Below are 20,946 nucleotides of genomic sequence, written 5' to 3' on the forward strand. Positions count from 1 at the left end.
GATATGAAGGGAGAAGGCTTTTGAGTGAAAACTAATAACAATCACCGTTTGAAGGGAGAGAAAGTAAAATAGGAAAGTATCAACTGAAGAACTCTTTGCTATGTCCAACTTCCAATGCTGAGAAGTACTTGATATGAGAAACAACGATGTGGGACTATCATCCATCTTCAGCCGGCCAGAACGATTAAACGCTCCTCTCAGTAGGCTATTCATCAGTCGCTCGTTGTGATCCAGCCAGGTTAACGCCCACTCCTCGTCTGCATCCTTGTGATACATGGCCTTCCCAAGGGACTGAGGGGGAGGGAAGAGGCACAGAATGGAGGAAGGACTTGATTGAAATGCTGCTGAGCATGAAATACCTGGAGCTAAGGGCGGATCTGTTTGCCATACGCCTTTACTGGCTCAGCCCTGAGGTTCTCTTGGGGGTTGCATCCACTGTCCTCGGCCTTCACCCCAGTTCTGGCACCATGGATCCTTGAAGCACAGAGGCCACATTGAGAGGAGAGGCCCTGATAATAACCATCAGTCCAGGGGTGAAGAGGGGGGGACAAACTGGCCCAGGCATTGTGGCCAGTGGAGGCTGTGAAAGCCTCCTTTCAGGTTTAATAGTCTCTGAGCCAACATGCTTTCACACTGGTTGCCTTATGGTTGTCAGAACCATTCAACTCACTCATAAAGAGTTGTTTTTTTTCTTGATTTTTTTTATAACACTGGCACCCGATGTTGAAGACATGAGGGCAGCTGCGAGCATGCGGATGTAGCCTTTGTTCATTTCAAGGGGGTTGGATGTGAGACCATATTATGATGTCAGATATAATTTGAACGAACCTAGCCAGGATGGTGTGGTCTGGTGGGTGACCGGAAGGATGAAATATCAGACGTGCCTTGAAACACCCATGTCACAGCAAAGAGAAGCAGGTGCATGATAGCCTTGCCAACACTTGAAAGTCAACATGGAGGAAAAAAGAACCTTGCCTGAAAACCAATGCATTGATGTGTGGAACATAATGTAGCGGCATAAACCGACTCCTGAAGAGCAACCATTTGAAGAAATAAACATTGAACATTGGGATTTAAGACATGTTAACATGTTTCCTCTGTTAAAGTAAGTTTAGTAAGCACAAGTTGTGACATTGAAGGAATTTCTGAGTACTGCAAACGCAGAACACTGAGGTCATGAGGAGGGGAGGTCTCTGAGGTCCTATCATTCACATCTTCTTTGGTCAAGCATCAGTCATAATCCAAGCTTCAATGACAGCCGTTTGTCCACTGGGTTAATGCTTACAGCAGCTGCAGAGCATTGCTAACATTTCAGACAGACTCTGGAAGCAGGAACGCTTCCCTCTCATCTACAGAGATCACGCCATGACTCAGGTGGATCCAATTCCACCCCATTGACTTGAACATGATGTTAAGAACGCAGCTGGTAAGGTCTTTTCGACTATAACGATATCAAAAACGGAAGTGGATGAAAATATGTACTTCTTTTTTATCCATGTGCAGAGAATAAAATATATTTGTGGTTATGTTACTACTATTAGGCTTGTTTGTTATAAATTATAGAATAATAGGTCATCAATCTACATGAGAAAACAATGCAGGGGTGTTTCTTCCTGTTTTGATTAGTGAAACATTGTGGTTGTCACTCCACATCCTGGAATGTTGAAAAATCATTTTCCCATTCAATCATTAGGTCGTAATTATTACTGTCCCAATGGGCTTCTTTAACTTCCTTGTATCCATGCTTTTAAGGTTTCTTAAAATTAACCACTTGAAAACAAAACAAGTGCTTATTATGAAATGTTACCTTTAACAAGTGCATGACTGTCCAAGACATCTGCTTATCTCTTCCAAATTCTCAGTGCCAAATAAACCCTTGATAGCATGGCAGTGCCCTGCAGCAGCAGCTCTGGGGATGTGCAGATAGAGTTGTTTTTATTCCCCTGCTATAAAACACACAAGCAGCCATCATTGCGATAACACCACGGTGACTGCAATATGCCCTTGGGGAGGTATCAGAGCAGCAGTCTGGGGTTTGCACGCAGGTGTTCCATCCCAACTAAATTCCTGACATTTTCAGAGCTTTCCAGGTGAATTCAGATGGGAGCTTATGACAGCTGTAAATCATAATCAGTACCTGAGGGCCCTGGTAGATGTGTGTGAGTGTAAGAACCCTAATTTCTGTCCATTTTCAAATAAGAATGTGGGTGAAATCAAATTAAACTTTTTGGGGAAAAAAGACAAATAATTCCTAACGTGCCGTCATGCCGACCATTCCTTTTACAGTCAATGGTAAGACCCCACACACGCCATTATGAGTCATCAGATCTATGACAGAGTATATGAATACAGAGTAACAGCCAGTTGCATCTCAGAGCTGATTGGAGCTACAGGGTGAGGGAAGAAGCTAGCAACATTATCTGATTATATTAAAACACCACTACCTTACCAGTGGCCAATGCCTTGATGAGGCAATTCACCACTGCACAAAAAACACAGTGAAATAATGTTATAATGTTATTCTCACAGTGTTATAATTTTGTTTTGAATGTGCGAATGGTTTTATAGAAGGTGTCATGAATGCTTGTGTAAAGTGTTTCCAAATATATTGTAATGGTACTACTGAGGTGAAACAGCACAAGGTTAGTTGCAAAATACTACCTTCTCTACTACCACCTGTAAAACATGTCATGTTTTAAAATTGTGAATGCAAATAACTTTAGCAGGAAAGCTGAAGCACTGGCTGTTGTGCACATTTTGAGGCTTGTACCAGATGGGCAAACTGATTAAATGTATTCATTAAAATGAGCTGTATTGGCCAAGTATGTTAACAAACAAGGAGTTTGATTTGGGTCATTGCAAGCAATACATATAATTAGGGCTGGGCGAATTTTTTTAAATCGATTTATCGAAGTAATGACTTTCCTCAATAAACTTATCGTAACATTAATTCATTTTCAATAATATCGATAATGTCAATAGAGAATAATTAGGAACAGCAGTTAATTTCTGTGATGCAGAAGGAAATTGCAGGGAAATGGTAGCCTACGCTCACAAATATACTGAGCACCTCAAGTGGAGTAGGTAATGTTAACCACGGAAAATTTGTCTTATTGCCGATAACAGTGCCAGCGATAGCCATGGCGAGGGAGCAACTTCCAATTAAGAAATTATTGATAAGAGTTTGGCTTCTTCAGTTATTTGGAAGTGGTTTGGCTTTTTGAAATCCGACAAAGAGCAGAGCAATGTTCAGTGCAAATTGTGTAGTAAACAAACCCAAGTCGACAAACCTTTTTAACCACCTGAAGGAAAATCACTCGTTGGAACATGCGGAAAGTGTGAGTTTGCGGCTAGGTATTGATAAAAAGAAAGGTTTTAAAAAGCTAAGTTACTTGACCCCAGGTACGTGCTCCCCTGCCGCAAACATTTCTCTCACACCGCTCTGCCTAAACTTTTTGCTGAGTGTAGGGAAAAAGTCGAGGAAGAGACTTATTTTGCAACTACTACGGATCTGTAGTCTATCGTCCAATTATCGTTATCGAATGGAAATATAAATATCTATATCGATAATTTTTTACCCATATTGCCCAGCCCTACATATGTACATATTTTTTTCTGACAATGCACAATATACAATACATAATATCCCCAAGGAGATTCCTTCTCTTCCTCCATCATGTGCGTGTGGCTTCCCTCCTATTGGTGGGATCATGGAGTCAGTTTTCCTCCATAAGTTTGTGTGTCTGTGAGCATGTGGGTCCTTTTACCATGTCATCAGGCTTCTCAGGGGAGTAGCATGACTTCCAGCAGCTCAATACCAAATTACCCTGCTGGACTCCACCTTGTTAATCATTAATGGGTGTTGACGTGCTGGCCTCTCTGATTGCTCACAGCCGTGTGGATGTCATACTTTCACATATGGTCTAATTCTTTAAAACAAATATCAAACATTTACATGTTGACCATATTCAAAATTAGAATGCTTGATTCCCCAAAATTAACTAAACAACTGTCAGAGATTCAACTCAATTGAGCCTCGACTTTAAATAAGATATTTGTTCAAAATGTCTGCAATAACTTCAGAAGGTATTAATTCTAAATGCTGAATAATATTCAAAACTAAGTAAATGCATAAAATGTTTGTTGTGTCAAGAGAGAGTGACATTAACATTTTGTGCTTAAAAAATGAATTACAAATGCCATTCTGAAAAGTATGTGAATATGGTCGACAATGTAAATTTGCATTATTGCTGCACAACATTGTTTATATCCTAGTGCCAGAAAATGAAAGAATTTGCTTTGAAGTAAGGCCTTCATGCAATTCGTTGGCCATCGAAGGATTAAGCAGGTTATTACCAAAAAGCTTTGCGATATTTGAGGCCTAGAGGGGGATTACCAACGCTCCTAATCAAGAGGAAATAAGACGAGAAAAAAAAAAAAAAAACTTTCGATGCTATGGTGACCTTTGCGCATCATTTACAGGCAGTGCATGTCAATATGTAGCCCTTGCTGCACAGTAGAAATAGAAAAAAATATGAAAATGAAATATCATGAGGAAGGGCATGGGAACATTTTATAATGAGGATTAAGGAGGTAAAATCATAATCGCATAGTGGGAATAGAGACCTCTACCCTGCTAACATGTGACACGTCACCTCAAAAGCAAGTCTTTTCAATAAAACAGGTGATCCAAAAAGTTACGCCCTGATTTTTACAGAAACCCCTTGTGGCTTTGACCCTTGAGGCAAAAGTCTCTCGCCTCCAGGGAGACTTCCAAACATGAGTTTGATTCAAGCTAATAATATCAGTCTAGCCGAAAGGCTTTGGGACATCTGTCTCACCTATGCTTAAATTAATTAAGGAAGATGTGGGTGACCCTTTATACAATTCTTTGGGAGCTTTCCTAAAGAGTTCCTACAGAGTTCCTTACCCTAGGCCATTCACCAAAAAACGCCAGACTGAGCAGTCACCATGACCACTGACCCTCTCCAGCACTACTTCATCCAGATATCTCCTCCTCTGGCAGTCGCTTCCCAACCTGTAATAACAAGAAAATGATACAAGTTTGACTTCTGAACAGTTCTGTTTCCTACCAAACAAGGCTTAACACTGTTCTAAGACAGAGCAAAAAATCAGATTTAACGTATTTAAGGTGGCCAAAATACAGGAGGATAATGACCTAACAAGCAAGGGAAACAATTACCAAGGATACATTTGTTTTAGATAAAAGCTCTGTGGGAGCTTGAGATCCAAGTACTAAGGACCACTGCCAGGGAACATGAGGAGTTTCCAACCTTGAGCAGTGTCTTTCAATGCCCGCCATTATTATGGCTGAGTGAGAACAGAAACTTCCAGAGGAAACAAGGAAATCAAGAAGAAGATACACTATCAAAATGTTGCCATTATGTTTTATCAAACTATTAAACGAGGTATTAACTAAAACATGGCCTGGTATCTTCCTTTGATCAATACGGGCAATGAAAATCTAGGCCGTTTTCTTCCCAGAAGCTTTGAACAGCGTTAAGTACAAAACACTTTTTTAATAAACATTGTTCAAGTGGTACAGTATCTGCTTGAAGAAAGAGAACAAAAAGGTCATCCAGATGTATCCATACAACAGCTCCACATGAAAGACAGTGAAAGTCAGACAGACTTAGCCTAGTTCATTGATATTCATATCCTCTCCCATTATTTGTAACGTTTGCCTCCATGTAGAAGTCAGTGCATCAAAGCATCAGTCAAAAGCTCAATCTGTGCTGCCTCAACACAGAAGTCTCATTGTAGATTATTTTGACAGCCTCAACAACAGAGACTGTATAGATATGCTGTGATGAATCAGAAAGAATGTTATTTTCGTAACACAAACTGGAGGCTCTTAAAAGCGTAATGATATGCAAATTACAATAAACATACTTTGATAAACCCATTTAGATTATATCAGATTCCTTTATTATCTAATTCACGGAAACATTTCAAAGCACACAAGTGCATTTAAGAAAAGGACATAACGTAAGATTTTATACCCAGAATGTATAATGCACGTATTACACACAAATATACACCCTTAAAATACCATGCTATACTGTTACCATTACCAATAGAAAGCAAATAATCATCCAGCTCCACCTATTTGTGTCTCTTCCCCTGTGTCTGTTTACAAGGCTGATAGAATGAATGAGTTCTTCATCCTCTTCAACCACCGTGGGAGTGTGACGCGCCTGCCTGATGGTGGGCTAGCAGAGTGGAGGGAGGGGATGGCTATCTTGGAAGCCTTGGATTATGGATCTACTCATGGAGGCCATTTTCAGCAGACTCGTCACCCTGGCTCCTGCCTGTACCATTTCATTGTTGTACCATACAGTGCTGCAGTATTGTATGATCCTCTGGAAGGTGAAGCAGTAGAACAGGTGGGGGACTTCATGGCCGGCTTTAAAATATTTCAGTCTCCTCAGAAAGTACGCTGAGAGAATGGTCCACCTGTTCCCAGATAATGTTTTGAAATATCACCAACCTTTTTGGATTGCACCTTTGCCAGTACAAGTATTATCCTACATTAATTGTCAATCATTTGTGAGTCAAAATTGGTTGTTAATAGATTTCCATCTCAAACGAAAACGATTGTCTTGCTATCATTTTCAACTGTCGTGAAACTAATTGAGTAACTAATTGAAACATGTTGAATCTTGAATATGTTTTTTTTTCTTCTACTTTTTCTATAAGATTTGTCATACAACCTTCAAATAAACCACTGTGCACTAAGCAATAAATCGAGTCAGGCTAAATGTTTCCTGAAGTACTTTTTGATTGATCAGACTTCAAGTGCCCATTTTTCAGATGAAAACAAAACTACTGCTGTAACACTTTTTGACAAGTTGTACATTATATTCTTAAGTCAATAGGCAATGACTTACAGTCTTGCAATGGACCATAAATGGTGCTAAAGAAACAAATACATATTTGTAATTGCAACCATGATGAATTTACTGTCGCCCAAACAGCTTGGTCATTATTGTGCTACCAATCCATCATTGGGAATGTGAAGAAAGTGACAAGTACTTTACCCCACAATTAATCTCCATCCTATAACTGCAGCAGTACCAGTGGAAAGGGCCGTAAAATTAAAGACAGTATTAAATCACAGCACAAGGGGAGCCTATCGATCTTTTGTAAAATGGACCTTATTGACAAAGCACTTAAACCAGGTGGTAGAAAGTTTATAGTAACTGCTATAAACACACAAAGCTGCGTGTGGAAGGCACTGCAGTTTTACCAACATAGTGCAGAGGGTGTTTCAAGAACAAAGGCAGTGTACTCAGCCAAGAATGTGATGGGGTGGAGCAGGCAGGTGTGGGGTTGATGTGGGGGACGTGGCAGGATTTGTGGCTCCATAATGTCTATGAGATAGTATGTTCGTTTGACAGACTGCCATAAGATCTTGGTTGTAAAACTGCTGCACATTGTAGGCTAATATTTGATTGCGTTTGATCTATTACTATTGATCATGTCGTCAGACTAGGCTGGAGCAAGGACTGACACAACAGGAGACTGTACAAGTATTGGTCGACTCGCAAATCACACTCAATGAATGGTGCCTAGAGATAACTTGATGCTTGGCTTCAATAAAGAGGCTTTGTAAGTCATGACTACTACACTTCTATTGCACTCCAAAAATATATATTCTTGTCAGGTAAAAAAAACTATTATCTCTGCAATCTGGCATTGAAGGTTAGTGTCAAACACCTCCTGTGCCATACTACTGCTACAAATTCTTGTAAGACAAGCACCAACAAGCTTCACACAGGCTGTTTTGGTGCAGAGAGCATTGGTATTTTTCTTGGCAGTATGCTATTTCCCGTCTAAATCTCAATGCTAAAGTAGAGATGAGACAAAACTACTGGCTAGAGGGACGTTTGAACAGTATGAACAATGTCCTTCACCTTCATGGTACAGGTGCTTATGCCGTACTGTCTGACAATCAGACAAGCATAACTCTATGACACAAGGAGTCATTTGTCAAACTTTGCACCCAGGGAGTGATGAAGGGAGAGAGGAAATATAACAGGGGTCTGCTTGGCATTCAAGGTCCCATCCATTCTCTGAAAGTCCATGGCTGGCCGATCATTGAACAATCAAGTTGCTGACATTAATATGGTAAATGGCTTCACTGACCATCTGATGACAGCAGTGTCCAAGAAACCCAAGTCAGTGAGTAGGGGAGGGGCCAAGTTGCTAGGGAGATGTCTACTTACTGCCATGGACTAAGCGCTTTCTTTAAAATCTCTCTCTCCTTCATATGAATAATATGCACATACTGTGACTCTCTCAAACTCACATGCACACATTTTCCAATGATACTTTCGGAAGGCTATGCAACATTTATGGTTGGATTCAGAGTGTAGACTCTTGGGTGCCAGGTGAGCAAAGATCGCAAGCTGCTGTAAAAGACATGAGACGGAGAGAAACAACAGTCATAGACTGAGTTTGGCTGACAGCAGTCAGTCATATTTTGCAGGTTCAGTAGTCCTGCCTGAATGCTGTCGTTTCATGACACGTTTCACAGCTACTGCTCGGGCTGTCATTCTCAGGAGGAGGCGAGCACGAGGGAATGCCATCTGAAGCTTCTAGAAAGAACCGCAACATCACAGCCTCCTCATTTAAAAGGGAGAATCCAGTTGAAGTATTCCATATTCTACTTTATGTTTAGATGCGTGACTACCATGCAAATACATTTAGATCAGCCTGTCTCTCTCTGGAAAACAAATAAGACTACTTTTCTGACATATCTGTATGCTAGGCCAACGCTAATGAACTGTACAGGAAGAAAATCACAAGCTAGTTCAAGTGAAAAACATCAAAGACGATGACAACAAAGCTGAATTTTAGAGGAGAGAGCTACAATACTAAGCTGACTGCATGTAGCTGCTCTGCCACTATACAATTGAACCTGGCACATCAATAAAGATGGAAAAGAAAGTGGCTCTTTCCAAGCTAATTTCCATTCTGCATAAAATATTGAAAGATAAATAATACATGCACACTTGAAAAGGAAATGGAATCCTGCTCATTCCTGATTTATAGCGGTCTGTCAAAAGGCACTCCTCACAAAAATGTGAGGGTCTGAGTAACATCTCTATGTAGACTGACAAATATAGCCATGGGAAGCAATCGTCTAGTTGGTCTGAAATATGCAGACAGACATAAGTGTGCAAGAAAGCACTTTATCAACACTTAAGAGTTGGAACTTCTTTTAACGGTTTCTAAGATCACATAGAGGTAAACCCCAGATAACCTTTTTTTACATGACCCTGAAAGAAAAACAGATGCCCACCAAAACACTGTAGACTCAAAACAGCCAGTTGGAGCGATTCACATCCCCCTGCATTCCCCGATTTCTCCACCATCTCCAACTCTCAAACATGAGGGTAATCTTCACAGTGGATTTAGTGAACAAAGGGGGCTTCAGTGGGACTGCGTCACATGCTGGGAGACGTGTTGTGGCTGTCACAAGCTCTCAGGAATATAGTCAGTAAGTTCCATTGGTTTTGCATACATTTCAGGGTTCCTCTCCATCTGTTTCTGTGCTCCCTATAAACATAGCTGCATTGGGACTGTTCCCACAAATGCACTGAACAACCACAAACCATCCTGCCAATTTGAACACAGATCTAATTATATTTTCAACCCTAATGGCATGGTAAGGCAATAACAACAGGATCAGAGGAGCCTTCAAGAGGCTGGGAGGTGCTGAACGACAAGGCAGGGGAGCCCAGACCAAAGTTTCCCTGTGAGCCTTCGGCTGGACTCAGTCTGCAAAGAGACACGAGGGGAGGCAGAGGGGGAGAGGCAGAAGGGGGAGAGGCAGAAGGGGGAGAGGCAGAGGCAGGGGAGGGAGAGGCAGGGGAGGCAGAGGGGAGCTAGCCGAGGCACGCTGAGATGAGAGCAAATTCAAGTTTTAGATGAGTTTTGGAAGCTGCATAAATAGCCCCAGAGCCTGTCAGTGTCGGCTCTCAGAAGATGACTGAGCTTCATCTTGTAAACGAAAGCCAGAAAGCTCAAATAATACTATAGTGTGGGCCTATAGCGTGGCTATAATAAGAATTACCTTTACGCACCACCACAACAGTAGTAAGATACACACATCTACCTTTCAATGTCCAAAGAAAGGCAGTATTGCTCACTATTTGCAAAAGTGCACATTGCCACGGTGCTGCAACCATCCCAAATGTGCTCAGACAAGAAGACAAAGGCAGGGGGAGGTGGTGGTGAGTGTGGGGGGCTTCCTCCAGACCTCTGTGTCATGGCTGAAAAGGAGAGGGCAGTCCCCAGCGGTCTCTTCCACATAAAGACAAGCCTCACATCCTCAGTACCTTGTTTATACAAGAAGGCCACCGACAATTTCGGAATATAATCAGCCAGAGAGGATGGAAAATCAAAACAGCATTTTGTATGAGACAGTTTAAGTGGAAAGAAGCTTTATAAATCTTTGACAATATCACTCAATCTGAAGAAAGGGGCTTGCTGAAATGACAGAGCACACTGAGAAAAAAGGCTACTGAAAATAAGGGGAATTATTATCTTATCTGAAAGAATAAGAGAATATTCTGCGGTCAAAAACTAGGCTTTGTCAATTTCAATTTTCAAGGCTTATTGCAATTCAGGGCTAAAAGGGACTGTCAATGGGATAGAAAGCAAGACTAAGGGAGGGAAAGTGCAACAGAGATCGACAAGTCGAAAGAGAGTAAAAGAGAGCAAAAGAGGGAGAGAGTCAGACAGGGTAAGAAACAAAGGGACTACTAGAGAAAACTACATAGTAAGCACGAGTCACCCTTTATATACAGATATCCCGTTCAACTGCCGTTAACAAATACCCCTCTTTATGACAGCTTTGTTTGTTTACACTGAACCAAACAAAGGCAGCATAATGCAGCTCCATGTGTGATGATAGCATGAGCACAGCGTTGGAGTTTAGTGTGTTACCCTGCTGGATCTCACTTTTACACTTGTAGCTCTGACTACCTCCTCTGATGGCTTCATAACGGTACAACAATGACCCCCCCCCCCCCCCCCCCCCCCCCCCCCCCCCCCCCCCATTCCGTACTTCTTATAAAAGAACTGTGAGGCAGCACGAAGGCGCAACGCATAGTGAAGGTTTTCAGAACATTCATCATTCTCGATCTGAGGGCGGAGCCGACTGTCTGACAGCGATCTCTAGAATGTGCACAGAATGGAATTTTTCATTCAATGACAGCAGTGTACTGTCGACACCATCTATAAAGCTCCATCATGCCACAGCATGTTGAATACCACACAAACGGACCATATTATGCAGGTTTGTCACAAATGCCATTTAAGACGTGTTTAATTCACCAGTACTATGATGTCCCTCATGAAACATCAGTGTTGAACCAAGCAACCACCCATCACCTTCCTCCTATTCATTTCCACAAAGTAAAGAAATAACACAAGAATGTTGAGTTAGACCTGCCACTATCTGGCTTATAGCATCAAAACCGCCATGACAATAGCAGTAGGATATTAGCGTAAACAGTGATCCAGACAGGAGAAGAAAAAGAGATGGTGAGGAGGGAGGGGTTCTGACCGAGGAGGACAGGGGCAGCTCTAGGAAGGGAAGAATTAATCAGTGGATGAAGACATTTTGCCTTAAAAGACGGGGGGGGGGGGGGGGGGGGGGGGGAGCTGAGAAAGTGTTATGCCTCTTCAATGATCTGTGTGTGGGAGAAAAGGCCCTCTCCCACTCTCTCTCTGGGGAAACTCGAAGGTCAGCAGCCTAATGAAATGATTAGATCACTGGTGCTGTATGCAGCAGAGATGGAGGAGCAAGACCACTTCCCTTTAAATGGAATTTGAAACATGAATGCACACAGTGGTTTCCTTCCTACTGAAAGACTAAGCAAACATGTTGATTCAATCAGCGCAACACTTGCTTTGGGATAATTAGTTATGGCACTTCAGACAAATGGAATTTAGCAACAATCTCTTTCTTGTAATACTCTCCAAAAATAGCATTCCCCCTTTGGGGGAAGTTATCCTCACTATGGTGACAATTTTGCCTACAAAAATAACTGAGCAGACTTCAGGTGTCATGAGATCCTTGTGAGTGAAAAGCGTAATTTACTAGGCTACACTTAGGAATTCCATATGTCAACACTCACAATGACAACTGACCAGAAAAATTGCTGAAATTGTGTTGACTAAGAAGAAAGGTTGTATGCAAAGAAACAGGTTCAAAAAGGCAAATCTTCAGTTATAGCCTGGTTTACATGGTCATCCTGGAACCTCTCATGACACTCTTGAGAGAATAATGGCATAAAAAGCGAATACTTCAGTCTTACACAGAATTCCTAAGCAAGCGACTGAATAGTTGATATTTCTCAAATTCCACAATCCAAGACATAAAATTATCATTTTCAGCTCTAACAACTCCTCGCAGAGGCAGGCAATGATGTGAAACCAACAAATTACCCCTTGCCCTTCCATTAAAGTAACCCTATTGTCTGAGAAATGACCAAGCGCTGTGTGAGTTCTGCTAAGTGACATTTTTTATGCCAATGAACACCTACAGATTCTTGCAATTTGGCAGTGCCATCGCATTTCCACCCTCGTAGTCCAGATGGAGAGGGAGTGGGAGTAACAGAAAGAGAGGGATACCAAGACATTCAAGTCATCCAGAGAGACGGCACGGCCCCAACATTTGTCATCCCTGTCCAGACTTTCTTTGAACAGTGCTGTTTGCAGAGTCTTCTGCACCAGTGTGAGCAAGGAGCAGTGCAGCGTTAACAAAACTGTGTGGAATTGGAGGGGAGAAGAACTAGAGGAGAATATAGGAAGGAGGGAAGGAGCCCAGAGTACACAGAGCAGAGACCACTGAGTTACGGAGCTGCAGCTTTACACGTGGAGTTCAACAGAAAATGCATGTTTACTCCTTGTTCCTGTGTTGTCAGCAATCCCGAGGATTATAGCATATTCAGAAATAAGCAACATCCATAAAGAGGAGAGAGGTAAAAAGAATGGCTCTTAGCACATAATCGTTTTTAAATGAGTAGGCTATGCCACAGTTTTATCAAGAGTGGCACCAACAGTCATTATTCAAAACAGGATGAACTGTTGATATAAGACAGCATATAAGCACAAAAATACCAATTTCCACAATTGAAAACTGTCCAGAAAATGCATGTGCCAGGATTTCTAGCATATCGCTTCTAAAGCTCGATAAATTCCAGCAGCATGCTTCCAAAACGAAGGATTACAAGCAATTAATATCCAGATATGAAGTACTGAAAACTGAGCCATATACATATTCATGGGAGGAAATGGAATGATCAAAAAGGAGGAAGCTGGGAGTCAATAAATCATCACAAAACAGCTTTCATTCTCCCTCTTTCCTCTTTGACTTCTGAAGCCTCCTCCTAGCCTGCAGAAGCACTCTCAGAACTCTGCCAGCATGCTGGCCTTTCTAAGGCTCTTTTCAAGCTCACCCAGGCCTGACCTCCTCTACCTGGCACTGACCACCACCATGAGCAATCCTCTTAGAGGGCCTCTGAGAGGCTGTGTCCATGTGAGAGGAGGTGGAGGCGTGGGAGCTCAGAGGCTGCATCCCTCATGGCAGAACATCTCACTAAGGCTTAGGAGTGGTGCAGTGAACATCCTGTCACTCCTGAGGAGAGTCTGAAAGAGCTCGGCAGGTAGATGACGAGGGGTTGATTGTGATTTCACCGACGACTCTGCTTCACCTTTGAAGCCCACTTACCATAAGAACCTAAATAAGGACTTACAATAACGCATACAAAGCTTTAAGCATCAAAAGGTGTCTCGATTCCAGGGAAACCTGTATTCAAAAGACCTTTATTGCCCTTCATTGCTGTCCAGCCATGTTTGAAAGCACGTTAATCTTGTAGTCCTGTAGCAGCAGCAGCGGTGTGGAGCAATTCATGTTTTCAAGGCCGTTTCCAAAGCACCAGCTTGCCAATGTGTTTCTTCACATCAAAGTAAAGGAACACAGCTAATGCCATTGTATGTCAGGGAATAGTGTTTGAGGGGCGAGGCTTGCGGTAGTGTAAGGAAGGAAGGAAGAAGGGGCAGTTTCCTGCCAGTGTACCACTTGGCTCTAAAATATATAGATATTATATATTGCTGCATTCATCATCACTTTTACATTCCATTTATGTTTAAAATAGAAAGTAAGTATTTTTAATTTAAAGAAACATTTCCCATGGGGTTTCTTTGGATTGTAGGACCCATTTAGGGAGGAACAAGTTCTCATCCTTTCCGTTGCTCTCCAGCACATGTCGATGAAGTCTGATGATGACGACATGATGGTAACAGGGTCTGCACGGGGTCAACAAAGTGGAAGACTGTGAAACTGAAGAGATCAGAACATTCTGAATTATGTAACATTTGTTTTTGTATGTGTGTACGAATGTGTATCTGTGAGACTGTGTGGCGTGTACATGTGTTAAAACACCTCACCGTCACGTGTAGGGTGTGTGTGTGTGCGCATGTGAGTTTCGAGCAGGCAATATATTTTCAAATGCTCAATACAGTCAATTTCAGTCTTCACAGATCATAAGGTTGAACGTCTCAGACGGTGCAGTCTACACTACCCTGCACGACACTACAAAAGACAAGCAGAAAGGAGCCAGAGGCCTGGTCTGTTTCCAGCTCCCTGTGCTCTGTGTTCAGTCAATAACAAACTGGGACTCTCTTGACCCCTCAGTGCTTCATCAGTCTGGGGAGCCCTGAGAAGCACAAAGGCTGTCGGGGCAATGTGCTATTGAGAGGCTGCAAAGAAGTGTTGAAGCGAGGGCTGATGATGGAGAAGCGGCAATAAGTGCAGCCTGTTGGGACACCTTCCAGATTAATACTCCCCAAACCACAGACTTTTCAAGGTCTCCAGGGACAACGGAGCCCTTCTTCCTCAAATGGCGGGGGAAACTTCATTTACAAGCCTAATGAAGTGTGAATGTCGTTGGAGAGGCATTCTGGCAAGAGGGGGTGATAAGGAATGGCTTTTTTGCTGTGCGAGATGACAGCCATAGACACCTCGTTTCCAAATATGGGAGGGAGGCATCTCCATGCACTGGTCTGAGAAAGACAGCCGTTAGAAGGATTTAGCAAGACGCAATTTCAGCACGAACGGGTAAGTGGGCGGCTCGAGGCGAAGCAGCAAATGGCAGCCCAGGGACATTTCATTACACTGCGTTCACGTGTGGAGAGCCCCACAGTCATCCACTGTATAAAAGATGCATCATTTATCATACTTCTGAAGCTGTTTTAAACCCTAGGCCTAACTACCATCTTCCTTTCTATTACTCAAGTTCTTTATGCCACAATGCTTATTCACTTAGAAGAAACATCAAGGTGTTTACAAACAGAATAACGGCAACACCATCTTATTAATGAAGTAAATTCAATAAACATATGGCCAATAATTGAGATTAAGCATTAAGCACCAATAGTCTAAATGCTGCTACTACATTTAAATAGTGGGCACAAGTGAACCATTTCAATTAAGGTTTAGCCAAAAAAATGCAATTGTTAAGTATCTGCCTTCAATCTCCAGATCCTAATGGCAGTCCAGGACGTAAGCCTTGGCTGCTCAACAGTGGGCGGTTAAAGACCACAAGCCTCTCTGTTGGTGTGAACTGTGGAGGATGGTGACATTCATATGATACATACACAAGAATCAGATGGGCCACATTGCTTCTGGATGTCTGACTGGGTCCAGGTATCGACACTAACAACCTGCTGTTTGCAGCTTGTAAGATTCCAAGGGCCGTTACATGTCACTAAAACTAAGCAAGAAAGTGTCCTTGATATGCAGCAATACCTTGTGTTGATGGAAAAGCAGCATATTCTATTTGAAAGTGAGACTTGCCATGGTTCGATTTGGTGTGGGGCAAACATGAATACATTTTATGTACACAAGGATACTTTGCATCTGATGTTGGCACAGAAAGTGAGTCAAAGTAGCCTACTGCTCAGTCAGCTTGGCATCATTCTAAGCATTCAAAATACTATTGCATACTACTTTAAGTCAAAAGATATCTCTTGTTTTTATACTGCTGATATAGAATGCCAGCACTGTCACAGTATTGAAGAAAATTGGACGTGGCACACTCAAGCCCGTACAAAAGCAGGATATATGAGAACAAGAATGTGCATTCTATGGAAGCACAGCTCCCCGTTTCTATACAGAGGACAGAAAACTCTGGCCTACAAAGGACTGGGAAAAGAAGAGGAGACATTCAAGTTGTCGCGTGTTAAATTACTAGACTGAACATCTGACTAAATAGGCTGCATAAAAAAACTGAAGATGGACACTTGTTGCCATGGTTGCTTTTGGCGAGGTTCCCCTCTCTCTTCTCTGCAAGTCATCAAGCGTCAACTTCTATCTGAAGACCAGAACAGAGAACAAGAAAACTCCACCCATTGGCAGTTGCAAACTGCAACAATATCAAGGGTGAAAAGGACAAACCAGTGCCAGCTCCACCCAATCCCATCCCATTAGGATTTGTTTGAACAACTCAATAGAATTGGATGTCAGAACAAAGCAAAAATGAAGAGAAAAAACACTTGGACACTGTATGACACAAAGGCCAAATCAATCCCAGTTTTACAAGAAACTTGGACATAGTGGCGCCTCTCCGCTTAAATCAGCATGTTGAAAAGCCTCCACTTGAGGACCTGGGCTAAGCGTAGTTAAGAGGACAGAAAGAACCATTTTGGCTCTGACTGCATTACTGAAGCTCCATAGGCAGGCTCCAGAATGTATCAGTCTTGGTGTGTGTGTGTGTGTTGGGGGAAGGGGGGGGGGGGGCTTTGCCACCTTTGGTGCCAAGAGCTGGCAAGGCAGAGCACAGGACAGCAGGGAGAGCATCAAGCCACAGAGTACCAGCAGTCCAGCCAACCAGAGCAGCTGAATCCCAAGGGTTCAGCAGTCCTTGTGAGAAAGCCTGTCTGGACATTCTGGCTGTTACAAAAAATGCCTGGCTTTGTGCTTGGAGTCTGGCCCTAAAGGTAGGGCAGACACATACTTGTAAAAGCCCAAGTCTATTCCATGTGGATCTGGTGCACAGTGAATATGGGAAAGAGAGTACAATTCCATATCTGTTTGTCTTGGTGCAAGGGATCCTTTTGTTGTAGGGGCTGATGGGGCTTGGTATTTTTTGGGAGAGGGGGTGGGGGTGTCTGGGGATTAGGATGCCCCTGGTCTGAGAGCATTACTGCTGTCTGGCTTGTGTCTGTGAACTGGGCCATGGTCAGCTATGGCCCAAGGGGGGCTCCAGCAAATTACAGTCCCACTGAGACTCCAGAACACCCCAAAGACAGAACAGTGTTTAACGCTCTCCATAACAAGCTGTTCTTACTGTAATTGTAATAAGGAAAAAGACACCTGGCAATCAATGCCTTTTCGGTAGTATAGCACATACTCTCGTCTCATAGCTAGCAGTGTTGAGGACTACTTGTCAGCAGTCTTTTAGGCAAGTTTAAAAAAATAAACAAAAATAAAAAATAAAAATGTTGAAAACTTTTTAGTTGAGAGGCTTATTTGACAGTTATTAACTTCTCTTATTACTGCAAGGGATTTATGAAAATGAGTTAGTAAATTTAACTACCCATAAAGCAATGTATGTAGCCTTGTAAAACTACAAGTTAGATGCATTTGTGGAAACACCAATCAAAGAATCTTGCAAATGAATCTGCATTCTAAGTGCATTCACAACACAAAAGGTGTACAACCCCTGCCAGTGTCTCCTCCAGGGTTTCCACTAGGTGTTAGGTTGTTGCAAACCGCTCATCATGTCTCCTCAAACTCAGGCCTTAAGAACCAAAACCTACAACTATTGGCTTCGGGCACTGCTGTCTATCTGAGTGACAATCTGGTTCAGCCAGAAGAAACAGCACCAGGCAAACCCAGTGGATCTACTGGATATTTCATTATTAGATGACCACACTGAAAATTTCATTTTCACCCAAAATTGTGACCTGACATGCTAACAGCCCAGGACTGGCAAAAAAAAGAAAGAAAATCTTAGCCAACCCAATATCTCTTCCCCATTTAAACTCGCCTATATCAGTAACATATTAAATACAAGAGCTTTGCGGTTACATCAATCTTCTGTCTCTGGCGTTTTATGGTTTCTTTGTGTTTTTTTTGAAAGCAACAGAAGATTCCTTGTTTGCCTTAGCATCACTACAATCTGCGCGGCTGGTGGCCAACTACAGCGAAACCAAAATTAAAAAGTACATTAGTGCCAGCTGAACAGTCATCCAAGCCATCACAGCATTCCAAATGACCAGAGCAACTTAACCCCTGGATGGGTGCAGGGCTTTAGGAAGTGTCCAGCCTAGGTGCCAAAATGGGGTCACCTTTCCAACATGAGCCTATTATTACTAGGCTCCATAGGAGGCTCTGGCTTAGCACTCCACTCTGCATCACAGACAATGTAGGACAGAAATACATGTGATGAGCCGACTCAAGCCGCTAAAGCGCTGGAGCAGACAAGCAGATGCATTTAGGCTGACCGCACCAACAAGGCCGCCGAAGACCAAAACACAGGCACAGAACGGTGTCGTACAATGGTCCGGAGGCACCAAGTTATTTGAAAAAACTAAGCTGTGCAGCACTAAAGTTAATACTTTTAATATAATATCTTAGGTGTAACATGACTTCAAAAAAATTGCTCATTAAAACAACTGCAGTAAAAACTAAATTAAAAAATACCTAGCAGCCACTAAGAGAGGCCAGTTCACTCTCCAACGCCTCTTTGCTGCTCTGGATGGAAACTTTCAAGGGAACATTCCCCCAGCCCCTTCCAGTGTATTAGTCCTTGGAAATTTCATACACATCTTATTTAAAGCACTTGCTAGGCATTGATACTGCCCCTAATGATTTAGTCTAACTAAAGTTAATACTGGAGAGTATAAAGTAAAGTTCTGCCTCCTAAAAAGGATATGCAGATTACTTCACCATTACATGAAGACAAACAGTTGGTCTTGTTGTCATTAGTTCCCGGGGATGCTGATGCTAATGTATCTTTTGTAGAGTTCAGCCAGAGAGCTTTTCTAATGAGGAGATCACTGAGGTTACATCTTACTTTACTTCTTTATTTATTTATTTATTTTTTTTACATTTAGCAGACGCTTTTATCCAGAGCGACTTACAGTAAGTACAGGGACATTCCCCCGAGGCAAGTAGGTAGAACTGCTTTGCCCAAGGACACAACTTCATTTTGCACAACCAGGAATCAAACTGGCAACCTTCTGATTAATAGCCCGATTCCCTAACCGCTCAGCCATCTGACATTTCCATACAAAAACGATTCAAAAAGCATTTCAACACTGAAAATACTGCTTTTTCTGACCCTGTGGTACAGCACAGACAACATTTCATGAGCCAAGATACTGCTTCATCCTCAAGTTTAACATGGCAATTACCCCAGGGTAGGCTAATTCCGTAGATCTAAATTATTAACATCCATTTGGCTATGGCGACCCATTCCAAAAGATAAGGGAATACTTGCCTTTCAATAAAAAAGGGCACCAAGAGAAAAAAAATATCAAACTATATCCTATGACATTTTTAAACAAGAGAAATTTCACATCTACACATAGCCTAACACAGGTTACTAACTAATTACAAGTGATATGTAACATTATTATTATATTATTACAGCTTGCTTTTCTACAGGTACACTCTTGCACTTTTGAGGTTCATGTTGTTTAATTGTAACTTGTTTAACTGCATGCTCTTATGGGTTCTTCCCATTGGCATTTATTTGGTTTTTCATAATGTATGCTTCATATTTTGGCTACCCGCAATGTTTATGAGGCCATCTCGTTGTATGATCAGTGACCTATGCACTTTTGTAAAGCTCTATCTTGGAAGTCACTTTGGATAAAAGCGTCTGCTAAATGAATAAATGTAAATGTAAATTATAATAATATCATAATAAAATATCTACATCCTGTAAAATGTACAGAAACCCCATTGCAATGTTTGAGTACAAAATGTGCAAACAAGCAAATGGTGACAGGTTAAAGACCTCCACTAAATTGGCAAATCCTGAGAGTACATAAATCTAATCTAGGGATTTCCTGGTCAACTCCTGCAGGGAATGAGATGCAGTAGAGTGGCCATCTGCCTGGTGCTTAACATTCTACCTCTGATGGGCTAATCCATGCTGCCACCTAAACCGACCAATCAAGACCTTCCAACAAACCGCTAGAGATGATTCAAGCCAACAACTGTCGTACATCCAATCACTAGGATTTAAAGATAGTCTTCAAGGGAGGGTTAACAATGACAGAAAACATATTTTCAGTATGAAAGTGGGGTTCTTACTTTTACACCTGGCATAGGCATATTTCAAAACTCAAGAGCAAGCAAAGCATTGTTTTTTGTTACGTGAAGGTATTAGAATGTCTGACATAAAATTGCCTTTTGGGTTATATCCAAACTGCCCCAACTACAAGACTTTTACATACAGAAAGAGCATTGCCTTTTTAATAATTTGCTATTTAAAAATAAGAAAGGGATACTATACATCATTGTCAAAAATCCCACACATTGGTCCAACATAACAAAACTACTGATTGGTTTGGAATTCACAAGTCAATTCACATATGCCCCATCTAAGCTAAACATTTCAGTTTTTTCAATGACTTAACCATTGTACCATAGGCCTTCATTAAAGACATGTTGAAACAATGTTCGTAAATGGCAAATTAACTTTGCAAAGGTGCTACTGAAAGCCATAAAAAAAAGGCAAGGCTATATTCTAGCTGACTGGAGCTGAGGAGGATAACTCTACTCAGTCTGGAAAACAGCTGTATCCTCTATCTGCAATAAGCTCTGCCTTCAAGCCATAGTGCCATTAATACAGGTCAGCATCACACAAGTTACATCACACTGATTGTGCTTCA

At 41.9% G+C, this 20,946-nt stretch overlaps 1 protein-coding gene across 1 annotated transcript in view; it reads right to left on the reverse strand.

Annotated features, from left to right (window-relative positions):
- The window catches only part of glceb (glucuronic acid epimerase b), a 41,813-nt gene that overhangs the window by 19,055 nt on the left and 1,812 nt on the right, over positions 1-20,946 (reverse strand). Inside the window, exon 2 of the mRNA XM_047042696.1 lies at positions 4,931-5,038. The gene's annotated coding sequence lies outside the window, so the exon portion shown is untranslated. The remainder of the gene's footprint in view (positions 1-4,930; positions 5,039-20,946) is intronic.

The sequence above is a fragment of the Hypomesus transpacificus genome, chromosome 19, assembly GCF_021917145.1.
Source record: "Hypomesus transpacificus isolate Combined female chromosome 19, fHypTra1, whole genome shotgun sequence".
Classification (NCBI taxonomy): Eukaryota; Metazoa; Chordata; class Actinopteri; order Osmeriformes; family Osmeridae; genus Hypomesus; species Hypomesus transpacificus.